This window comes from Leucopleurus acutus, assembly GCF_964270905.1.
Source record: "Leucopleurus acutus genome assembly, chromosome: 20".
Lineage (NCBI taxonomy): Eukaryota > Metazoa > Chordata > Mammalia > Artiodactyla > Delphinidae > Leucopleurus > Leucopleurus acutus.
The window spans coordinates 56810563-56821464 of record NC_139162.1 but is presented as its reverse complement, the minus strand read 5'-3'; positions in this window follow the sequence as shown (position 1 = coordinate 56821464).

The window sequence follows — 10902 nt, the reverse complement described above, 5'->3', positions numbered from 1 at the left end:
ACTTAATAAAAGACTGCTGCACTTAAAACATAAAATTAAAGCACTTATGTAAGGCAAAATACACCACGAACAAAGGCAAAAGACAGATGGCAAAATCTTTACAACTTTATAAATCTCAGATAAGGAGCTAATATTCCTAATATATAAAGACAAAAAGCCAGAAAATGCAAGCAATCTCTGAACTCAACTTAGTAGATTGTTTTTCCTAATAGCTTTGGTGTAGTGATTTCGAAACTGTTTTGTGTGCATCATAGGATTGAGCAAATGAATAAATATATAGATTTTTTGGGAGCCAGTGTTTTACTGTGGGAAAAGAGAGATATAAAAAAAGATAATGGAAGGTAAGGAAGAACCCTGTGATGTTGGGTTGGTGTGAACTCATGATTAAAAGTGTGTCTGTATACCTCACCCAGATCAGTGTTAACACCCATAGTGAGGGCATGCTGATATCATTTACTTTTGCTAAGATGTGGACAGTTTACCTCTATGGTCTTCCTCCCCAAAATGCATAACCCCAGTTTGATGAGAGAACATCAGACAAATGCCAGTTCAGGGACATTAGACAAAATATCTGACTCAAACTCCTCAAAACTGTGAAGGTCATTGAAAATGAGGAAAGTCTTAGAAACCATCACAAATAAAAGAAGCCTAAGGGGACACAACTACACTAAAAATAATGTATCCTGAATGAGATCCTGGAACAGAAAACAGACATTAGATAAAAACTAAGAAAAAATAAAGTGTGGACTTTAGTTAATAATAATGTATCAATGTTGGCTCATTGTTAAACATAAAACAGACTAATGATAGGGGAAACTGGGTGCAGAGTATGTGGGAATCTTCTGTACTATCTTTGAAGTTTTTCTGTAAATCAAAAACTTCTAAAATAAAGTTTATTTAAATTAATTAGTCTTACTATTACTTTAAAAAAAAGTATTTATGTACTTATGTATTTTCTACATTTCTATTTGGTGAATGGGCCTGGAAGCAATGATGCCTCAGTAGCAGTAAGCAGATCTTGGTCTTTAAATACAATTCTCTAATAAAAGGAACCAAAGCTTCTTGGGGTAATGTCTGATTCCAGGACGATGGCAGGGAAAGTACAAGATGACTATGGAATATCTTCTTGTGCCAAAAAGTAGGGAGATGCTCAAAAAATAACACAGAGGATTCCCTGCTCACAACTGTGATGGTGTGATAGTACTAAACTAGGTAACATGTAGGAAACAAGTTTTTTCAGATATTGGACAACTGGTAGTGCAAGACTTTGATCCCCAAGAGAGGGAAGAATAAATGAGTTCCTACAGCTGCAATGGCTTTCTCCCTGGAGGCATATTCCAGACAATGCAGGAAGGAGGAACGCAAGCACAGCGCAACAGATTTACTAAAGTGAGACAACAGAACTTAGGGAAACTGAAGTAACTGGAATTTGCCGAGCAGAGCATGGAAGAGCAAGAAAGAGGAAGGAGGGAGATACTCTGACAAAGAGCTCCAGAAATATGCATGAGTCTCCCTGAGTTTTTGGCTGAAAGCTAAGCTGCACATAGATCTATTTAAAGTGAAATTCTAGAACATGCAAAACTGTAGGGACAGAAAGTAGATCAGTGGTTGCTTTGGTCCAGGGGTCCAGGGAAAGTCAGAAAAGGAATAGAAGAGGAATTTGGGGGATGATGGAAACCTCCCATATCTTTATTGAGGTGATGATTTCATGGATGTATATGTTTGTCAAAGCTCTTTGACGTATATTCTTCAGGATTCAGCTTGAAGGGGGCTTCTGTGGGCAAAACCAGGACACTTGAAGCATCAATATAATTAGAGTAGCAGTATTAGTCAAAATATTTCATATGTCCATACTAAAATAAATGATGAATTAATGAGATGAGAAAGAACTTACAGAATTCCAACTAGTAAATGTAGAAGGAATGATAGAGTTAGAAAATATCTTTCAACCATCATGGTAGTAATTGATTCAGGCAGAAATCTCATTGATTATAAATCTGTTGCTAAAGATTGATGATGAACAGGATATTTTTGTAGTCTCAAATTATCTCCCCACAGATGACTTGCTACAAAACCAAAAATACTTTAGCGTGATCACAGTTAATCAAATGATTTGAATTTGCAACTGTCTTCTGGACTGTAGGTTCTCGAGGTGTGAAACTCAAACTTGCTGTGCTCAGTCACTTCTTGATTTAATATAGTAACCAGATCTTGTCTCTAAGATGTTGATGTTTTGTTTATCATCAACTTTTTTTTAAATTGAGACCACCAATGGGTCTTTTCCTCCCCGCCCCCACATTTTATTTATTTATTTATTTTTGGCTGAGTTGTGTCTTCGTTGCTGCGCGCGGGCTTTCTCTAGTTTCAGAGAGCGGGGCTACTCTTCGTCATGGTGCGCGGTCTTCTCTTGTTGCGGAGCATGGGCTCTAGGCGTGCGGGCTTCAGTAGTTGCAGCACGTGGGCTCAGTAGTTGTGGCTCGTGGGCTCTAGAGTGCAGGCTCAGTAGTTGTGGCGCACGGGCTTAGTTGCTCCGCCGCATGTGGGATCCTCCCGGACCAGGGCTTGAACCCGTGTCCCCTGCATTGGCAGGCGGATTCTTAACCACTGCGCCAACAGGGAAGTCCCTATCATGAACTTTTATTTATTTATTTATTTATTTATTTTTTGTGGTACGCGGGCCTCTCACTGTTGTGGCCTCTCCCGTTGTGGAGCACAGGTTCCGGACGCTCAGGCTCAGTGACCATGGCTCACGGGCACAGCCGCTCTGCGGCATGTGGGATCTTCCCGGACCGGGGCACGAACCCGTGTCCCCTGCATCGGCAGGCGGACTCTCAACCACTGCGCCACCAGGGAAGCCCGAACTTTTTACACTGATCTTTATTTTAAAAAATATTTCATTGATCTATCACGTTTTTTGATTTCTGGGGGTTTTTTTGGTGCCCCATTAAACGTTGTGCTTGAAGGAGTGCTTCACTCACCTCACTCTAGTTGTGGCCTTGGCTTAAGCATGTTTGGGAGGGGTTGAGGAAAGGAACGATGGAAGAACAGATGCACTGCGGCATCTAAACTCTACCCTATTCTCAGGTTCCTGTCCCTTCTGTTCTTCGAGAAACGTTGTTTTCTTCTCACCTCTTTGAAAGACTCCTTGGCCTTTGAAAAGCTGTCTGATTCCAACAATCCCAAACTAATCATTCTAAAAGCTGCGCTTTGTGCTTCACATATACTGACAGTGTAAAACAGATACTATTTTCCTCATTTTGACTATGAAGTAAATGGAGATGGACAAAGGTTAAATGACTTGCTAAAGGACACAGAGCTGGTGGAGTGGAGGACTTGGTATTTCCACCAAACCAGACCTTAGTACCTGTGGGTGGAGGAGATGCTGCCTCTGACTTCTGAGTGATGAGTGAGCCAGTGTGGTGGAACCTTGGAGAAAGCATTTTCAGAGACAGAAGACATTTGCTTCATGATGTCACAGAACCCATGAGGCCTCTTGGAAACAGAACCAAAGAGACTGGAGCCCTGGACTCTGGGCTGGGACCTGAAGGAGACAGAGTGTGAAGGTGCCCAGAAGAGAAAGTCACTGGGCCATTCAGGCTTGTGCTGGTTATTCCAAGAAATAGCCACAAAGGATAGGTTTCTGGTCAGGGCTGTAGGGTAGGTCAGCTGGGATTCCTGAGGCTGTGAGTGTCAGGCAGCTGGATGACCCAACTGGGAACAAACTTGAATGGAACCACAAAGCCATAACAAGGCTGAAGGTGAGGAGCCCCAGGCACCAAAGTGGGGACAGGTTGTTTGTGGCTGGCCAGTATAACAGACCAGAGTCTTAACCTCTGTGGAGGTAAGATTGGGCATTTGGTTTGGAATGTGATAGTTTGAAATGTCTGTTAGGTATATAAGTAGAAATATTGACCATGACTTCAGGGGAGATATCTGGACTGAAATCTTAAATTGAGAAATATTTTTATCGGGTAGCTATTTTGTATTCTGTTACATACTGAGGCATATCAGTTTTTCCCTTTCTACCTGTTATTTTGCTCAAAAGTTGTTTTCCTACTCCTGAATTATAAATGTCTATCTTTGTTTTTCTGTAGAACTTTATGGGAATATTTACAATGCATTTATTTCCATCTGTTTGGAATTTGTTATGCTGTAAAGTGTGATGAATCAAATACTATCTGTAAAATCTGTACTTTGAAGATTTATTAACGTTTTCTTCATGACTAATTATCAACGATTAATTTAAATATTACATGGTTATTTTAAGAGGATGACTAAAATTTTTCTTATAGTTCTTCATCTCTTTTTCTTAATTTTCATACTCCTGTTATATTTTGGGTCATTTGGATTTATTTTTTATTCTCTGATGTGGTCTTTCATAGTTTTAATTTATTTGATTTCTGTATTAGTTACCTATTGTTGTATAGCAAATTACCCCAGAACTTAATGGCTTAAACAACAGTCAACATTTATAATCTCCCACAGTGTCTGTGAGTCAGGAATTTGGGAGCAGCTTAGCTGGCTGTAATCAAGATGTCATTTAGGGCTTCAGTCAACTAAAGGCTGAACTGGGACCAGAATATCTGCTTCCAGGTGTCTCACTCATGTGGCTGGTAAGTTGGTGCTGGTTTTGGGCAAAAGGCCCTAGTTCCGGGAATTGCCTGGCAGTCCAGTGGTTAGGACTCCACATTTTCACTGCCAAGGATTCAGGTTCAATCCCTTGTCAAAAAGAGGCCCCAGTCCTACTCCATGTGGGTCTCTCCATAGCACTAAGTGTCTTTATGACATGGTGGCAAATCACCCCTAGAATGAGTGATTCAGGAGCTGCAATGACTTTTATGACCAAGTGTTGATGAAAAAATTAACGGTTGATCTAAGAAAGCAATGGAAAATTTTATTCAAGCCAACCTGAGGATTATAATTGGGGAGACACTCTTTCAGAAAGCTCTGAGGACTGTTCCACCCGTTAGAGGTCAAAGCACAGTTATGTAATTTTTTTGAGACAAAAGGTTATATGTATTATACGTGTCATTATATCAGATGACATTGACTGCTTACACAATCCAGATCTACACGTACAAAGCAAGTCATCAGTCATGGGTCATCATGCCCCTTATAAGATTGAGAAGGAAGGCTCTCTCCTAAGGAGTTGAGACCCTTTATGAGACAAGAAGGAAGGTTATCTCCTAAGGAGGTCTGGTTAATGCAGATGCACAATTCACAATAAAGGAGGGAGGAAGCCCAAAAGGGCAAAGAAAAATTTTGTTTTTAAATTTTTCTTGGCTTGCCATAAAACATGAATTTTTATTTCATCAGAAGTCATACACCACCATACTTTGTTGGTCATGTAGACCAGTTCTGACTGAGTAAGTATAGGCAGAGACTACACAAGGGTATGAGTACTAGGAGGCAAGTATCATTGAGGGCCATTTGGGAGGCTGACTACCACAGTTTCTTTCAAGTGTTGACCTAAAAATGTACAACATGAGAGTTGTGAGTTTAAGTTTTATTCAGTCGTAACTGGATAGCCCGAGAGACACTCAGTAGCTCTGAGTGAACTCAGAGCTCCCAGGAGGTGTAGAGGAGGAGCCCCGGTATATGTATGATTTTGAGGGGCTAGGATATACATGCAACCAAGCATACATCCTGGTAAAAGATTACTGCTAATCACAAAGAACAGATATCTCACATAAATGATTTCAGTGCTTTTCTATGTATGGGAAGATGCAAGAGTCTGGGGTCATTGAAATGCTTCCTGAGATACGCATCTTAACTGTCATAAGGGCCTGTTTTGCCAAAGCCCTGAGTGTCTCATACTGGTTTTTCATCCTCATTTCTCCTCGGGGTGCACTCTTGGTGGGTGACTGCAATGGGTTGAGACTTAACCCTTGTATAACTGGATGATGAGTGATACTCTTTGTTCCTTTTTTGTTCACACAAGAGTACATGAATGTCTTGATGCCTCTCCATTCTATCAGATCCACAGCTGCCTTGTCAACCACTTCCCAAGAGATTACCCTGTACACTCTCTTGTGCCAAAATACATACATAGTAACTCTAGCTCTCCTCTTCTATAAACCCTCAGCTACATTCGTGGTTTTGCTATATTCTTTCTCTCCATGATGGGACCTGCCATTATCACATGAATGAAATCAGCTGTGGGGAGGCCATGTCTTGCAGGGAATGTTTATGGAATAAGGAATGGAAGAAACAACAGAGTTGATTCTAACCCTATCTTAGCTACTCCCTCCCTGTATGACCATGACCATGGACGCCTCCCATAACTTTTCTGACATACAATCTCTATAAAGAAGGAAATGAAACTCTGTGGGGTTTTTGGTTTGTATACTTTTGTTGTGTTTTTCTTTTTCATTAATAGCAGTTATTCAGAATTAACCCTGTGTTTTACTGTTATTACTGACAACACTATATATGGTTCTCAGATTGCATCTCTCTCGCTGGTAGAAAATTCAAACATAGTTTCAGTATTTTAATATTTTAAATATATATTTATTTGTAAAGAAAGTTTTATAGGTAATACAAATTTGAGTCCTCTAATTATTTGAGAAGGTCTTTAATTTCCCTCAAATTGTCAAGCATTTTACCTAGATCTCTTTTCATCTTTGGCTATTGTCTTTATAGCTTCTGTTGTTATCTTCACATATAAGTCTATTCAGTCTATGATTATATGACTTTATTTCAGAGGACTGTGTTTGTGTTTAAGCAGACTTATGGAGTTGTGCAACTAAACCACCTGGCACCTCTGTCCACTTATACAAGAAACTTAGGTGGTACCCTTGACTCTTACCTCATTACCCTCCCTTCATCCAATCAGATGCCAAAGCCTACTGAGTCTACCTTCTAGATAAATAGTGGGGTTCTTTTTTCCTAGTGAGTAGATTTTATTTGCTCAGTCCTATAGATTGAATGCCCCCCCACCCCTTCCCAAATTCATAAGTTGAAAGCCAGTCCTCAATGTTATGGTATTTGGAGGTGGGGCCTTTGGGAGGTGATTAGGTAACGAGGGTGGAACCCTCATGAATGCGATTTGTGCCCTTCAAAAGGAAGCCCCTAAAGCTCCCCCACCCCTTCCATCATGTGAGGTTACTGTGAGAAGATGGCCGTCTGTGAACCAGGAAGCTGGCCCTTACCACCTACCCAATGAGCCTCTTTCATCTGGATGTTCATCTGTACCCTTTATCATACCCTTTTATAATAAATGGGTAAACGGTAAGTAAACTGTTTTCCTGAGTTCTGTGAGCCACTGTAGGAAATTAATCAAACTTGAGGAGGAGAGTCATGGAGCCTCCAATTTATAGCTGATTGGTCAGAAACACAGGTGACAACTGGGGTTTGTGATTGGCAGTCTCATGGAACTGAACACTTAATCTCTGGGATTTGATGCTATCTCCAGGTGGATAGTGTCAGAATTGAGTTAAGTTTCTAGGACACCCAGCTGGTGTTGCAGAATTGCTTGGTGTGTGTAGGGGGGGGCACCCTCACACATCTGTTGTCAGAAGTGTAGTGAAGTGTTCTTTGTGAGAAGAAAGGAGACACACAGGAATGTAGGTTTTCTTTTCAACAACCTAACAAAACATGTAAGATGTATTTAAAGCAGGGCTAAGAGGGAAATTTAGAGCACTAAATGCTTACATTAGAAATAAGGAAAGGTCTTAATTAATATTCCAAGTTCCTACATCAAGAAACTAGAAGGGCAAAAATAAACCCAAACCAAGCAGAAAGAAAGAAAGAAAAGAAAGGGGTTTTTTTGGTAGATATAAGATAAACTTTTCCTAAAACTTACATGGAAAGGCACAGGCTGTAAAATAGCTAAACAATATTGACAAAGAATAGTGGGAGAACTCAACCCAATATCAGTGCTTAACTGTATTGCTACAGTAATCAATACACACATAGGTCAATGGAACAGAATAGAGAAACCAGAAGTAAACCCTCACTGTATGCTGAACTTATTTTAACAATTTTATTGAAAATATAATTCACATACCATGAAGTTCACCTATTCAAAGCATACAATTCAATGGTATTTCAGTATATTCACAGGGTTATGTAACTATCACAATTAAATTTAAAACATTTTCATCACCACAAAAATGAAACCCTCTATCTATTAGTGCTCATTCTTCATCTCCTCCATCATTCCAAAGCAACCACTAATTACTTTCTGAAATTTGCCTATTCTGGATATTTCAGATAAATAGACTCATACAATATGTAGTCTTTTGTGACTGGCTTCTTTCACATAGTGTGATGTTCAAGGTTCATCCATGTAGTGTGTGTATCAGTACTTCATTACTTTTATTACTTTCGATGGCTGAATAATATGGGCATTTGTGTTGTTTCCACTCTGGCTATTATGAATAGTGCTGCTATGAACAATTTGTGTACTAGTTTTTACATGCATGTATGTTTTCATTTTTCTTAGGTATACACCTAGGACTGAAATTGCTGGTTCATATAGTAACTCTATATCTTTATCTTTTTAAGGAACTTCTGGAATGTTTTTCCAAGGCAGCTGCTTCATTTTAAATTCCCATTAACAATGTATGAGGGGTTCAGTTTCTCCACATCCTCACCAGCACTTGTTATCTGACTTTTTGATTCTAGCCATCTTAATAGGTGTGAAGTGGTAAGTCATTTTGGTTTTGATTTGCATTTCCCCAAGGACTGATGATGCTGATCATATTTTTATGTGCTTTTGGACCTTTTGTTTATCTTCTTTGGAGAAATGTCTATTCAAATCCTTTGCCCATTTTTAAATTGTGTTAATTGTATTTTTATTAGTTACTTGTTAAGTATTCTTTACATATTCTGGATACAAGTCCTTGTCAGAACTGAATTTTTTTTTTTTTTTTTTTTTTTTTTTTTTGCGGTACGCGGGCCTCTCACTGTTGTGGCCTCTCCCATTGCGGAGCAGCAGGCTCCGGACGTGCAGTCTCAGCGGCCATGGCTCACGGGCCTAGCCGCTCCGCGGCATGTGGGATCTTCCCGGACCGGGGCACGAACCCGTGTCCCCTGCATCGGCAGGCGGACTCTCAACCACTGTGCCACCAGGGAAGCCCAGAACTGAATTTTTGATAAAGCTGCAAAAGCAATTTAATGGAGGAAGAACAGCATTTTCAACAAACAATGCTGGAGCCATTAGACATCCATAGCCACATAAGAAAAAAGAGAGAACTTTGACCTCACACCTCTTACAAACCTTAAAGTACAGACTTAAATTTGCTCCAGTACTAACCCATGAAAAAATAAATGTATCTTCATTGTGACAGTGAGGGAAAAATAAAGGTTCCTTCTGTCTCGGATTCCATATTCTATCTCTAATACTCAAGATTATGTACTTAGATTATTACATTAAATTTAGATATGCTAGGCAGACATCTGTTTGCTGATTATCGACTTGAAAATGATAAATGTGCTTTTTATGCAAGTCACAGTAGATTTTGATACAAGCTTTGTAGAGGGTTCTGTCAATAGAAGGAGCTTAAAAGGTAATGGTTGAAAACGAAAAATGTTATCACCTATCTTCTTCAGGCTAAATATGCCCAATTTCTTCATACATTTGTGAAATGTGGAAAAGGCTGCAAAAACCTGGACGTTTACTGATATGTTTTTTTTGTTGTTGTTTGTTTTTTTTTGGTTTTTTGCGGTACGCAGGCCTCTCACTGCTGTGGCCTCTCCCGTTGCGGAGCACAGACTCTGGACGCGCAGGCTCAGCGGCCATGGCTCACGGACCCAGCCGCTCCGCGGCATGTGGGATCTTCCCGGACCAGGGCACGAACCCGTGTCCCCTGCATCAGCATGCGGACTCTCAACCACTGCGCCACCAGGGAAGCCCCTCCTTTTACTTTTTTATACATAGGAACAGTTTTCCAATTTTGCAATCTTAGTGTAATTGTAACAGCTCTGTTCCTCCTCAGAACAAAACTTAAGAAATATTTCTACAGGTTGCTTCATCATCACACGATTATTTTTATGTTGTATAGTTTCAAACAGATGTAGTTATTTATTTACTTCTCTATTTTTAGCCATATTGTTTATATTCAACATTTTATTACTATATACAGTGTTTCAATAACTTTGTGAATATAACATTTGCATTTTTACATTTCCTCAATATAAAAATTACCAGCTTATTTGCTTTTTGTCATTGGTTACTTTGGTGAGACAAGTTACATTGAAGCTCTGCATCTTATAACAAAATTTCTAAAGAGGTGAGGAATGAATGTGGGTTAGGACTAGAGATAGAAGTTTATGAAGTATTTTCAGACAGATTGAATAGAAACCAGAGGGTGTAACAAAGAATTAAGAACTGAAAGAATGATGTTTATACTCTGTTTTGCTTTTCTTTATAACGCGTATCAATTCCCAGTATATATTAGTACCTTTTTTTTTTCCTATTAAATTTCTCCCATAATAAAATGTCAGCTCCACGGGTGGGGATTTTTGCACGTTCACAGTTGCGTCCCCAGCATCTACAACAGTGCTTGGCACACAGTAGGCGCTCAATAAGTGGCGAATGAAAGGATAGGGAGGACAGAAGAAACAGCAAAGAAAGAAATCCCGAGCACATCATCTCTTAACTACGCCCGCATCCTCCCGGGGTCCCCCCCTCCGGCGGGCCCCAGCCTTCACACCCAGCCTCAACCAGCTGCGTTTCTCCAGCACCGGGCCTGGAGCCCCACCTGCTGTGCCCGGGCGCGGGCCCGACCACCGCGCATGCGCAACACAGCCGCGTCCGCTATTCGCGGCCGACGCGTGCACCGAGCCTGGACGCCTCCGCGACGCGAGCAAGCTGCACCTGCGCAGTTCGAGCCGGCCAATCCAGGTCCGGGCTGGATTCGGTGGCGGGGGCGGTGGGTCAGACGGCCTGAGAGGGCG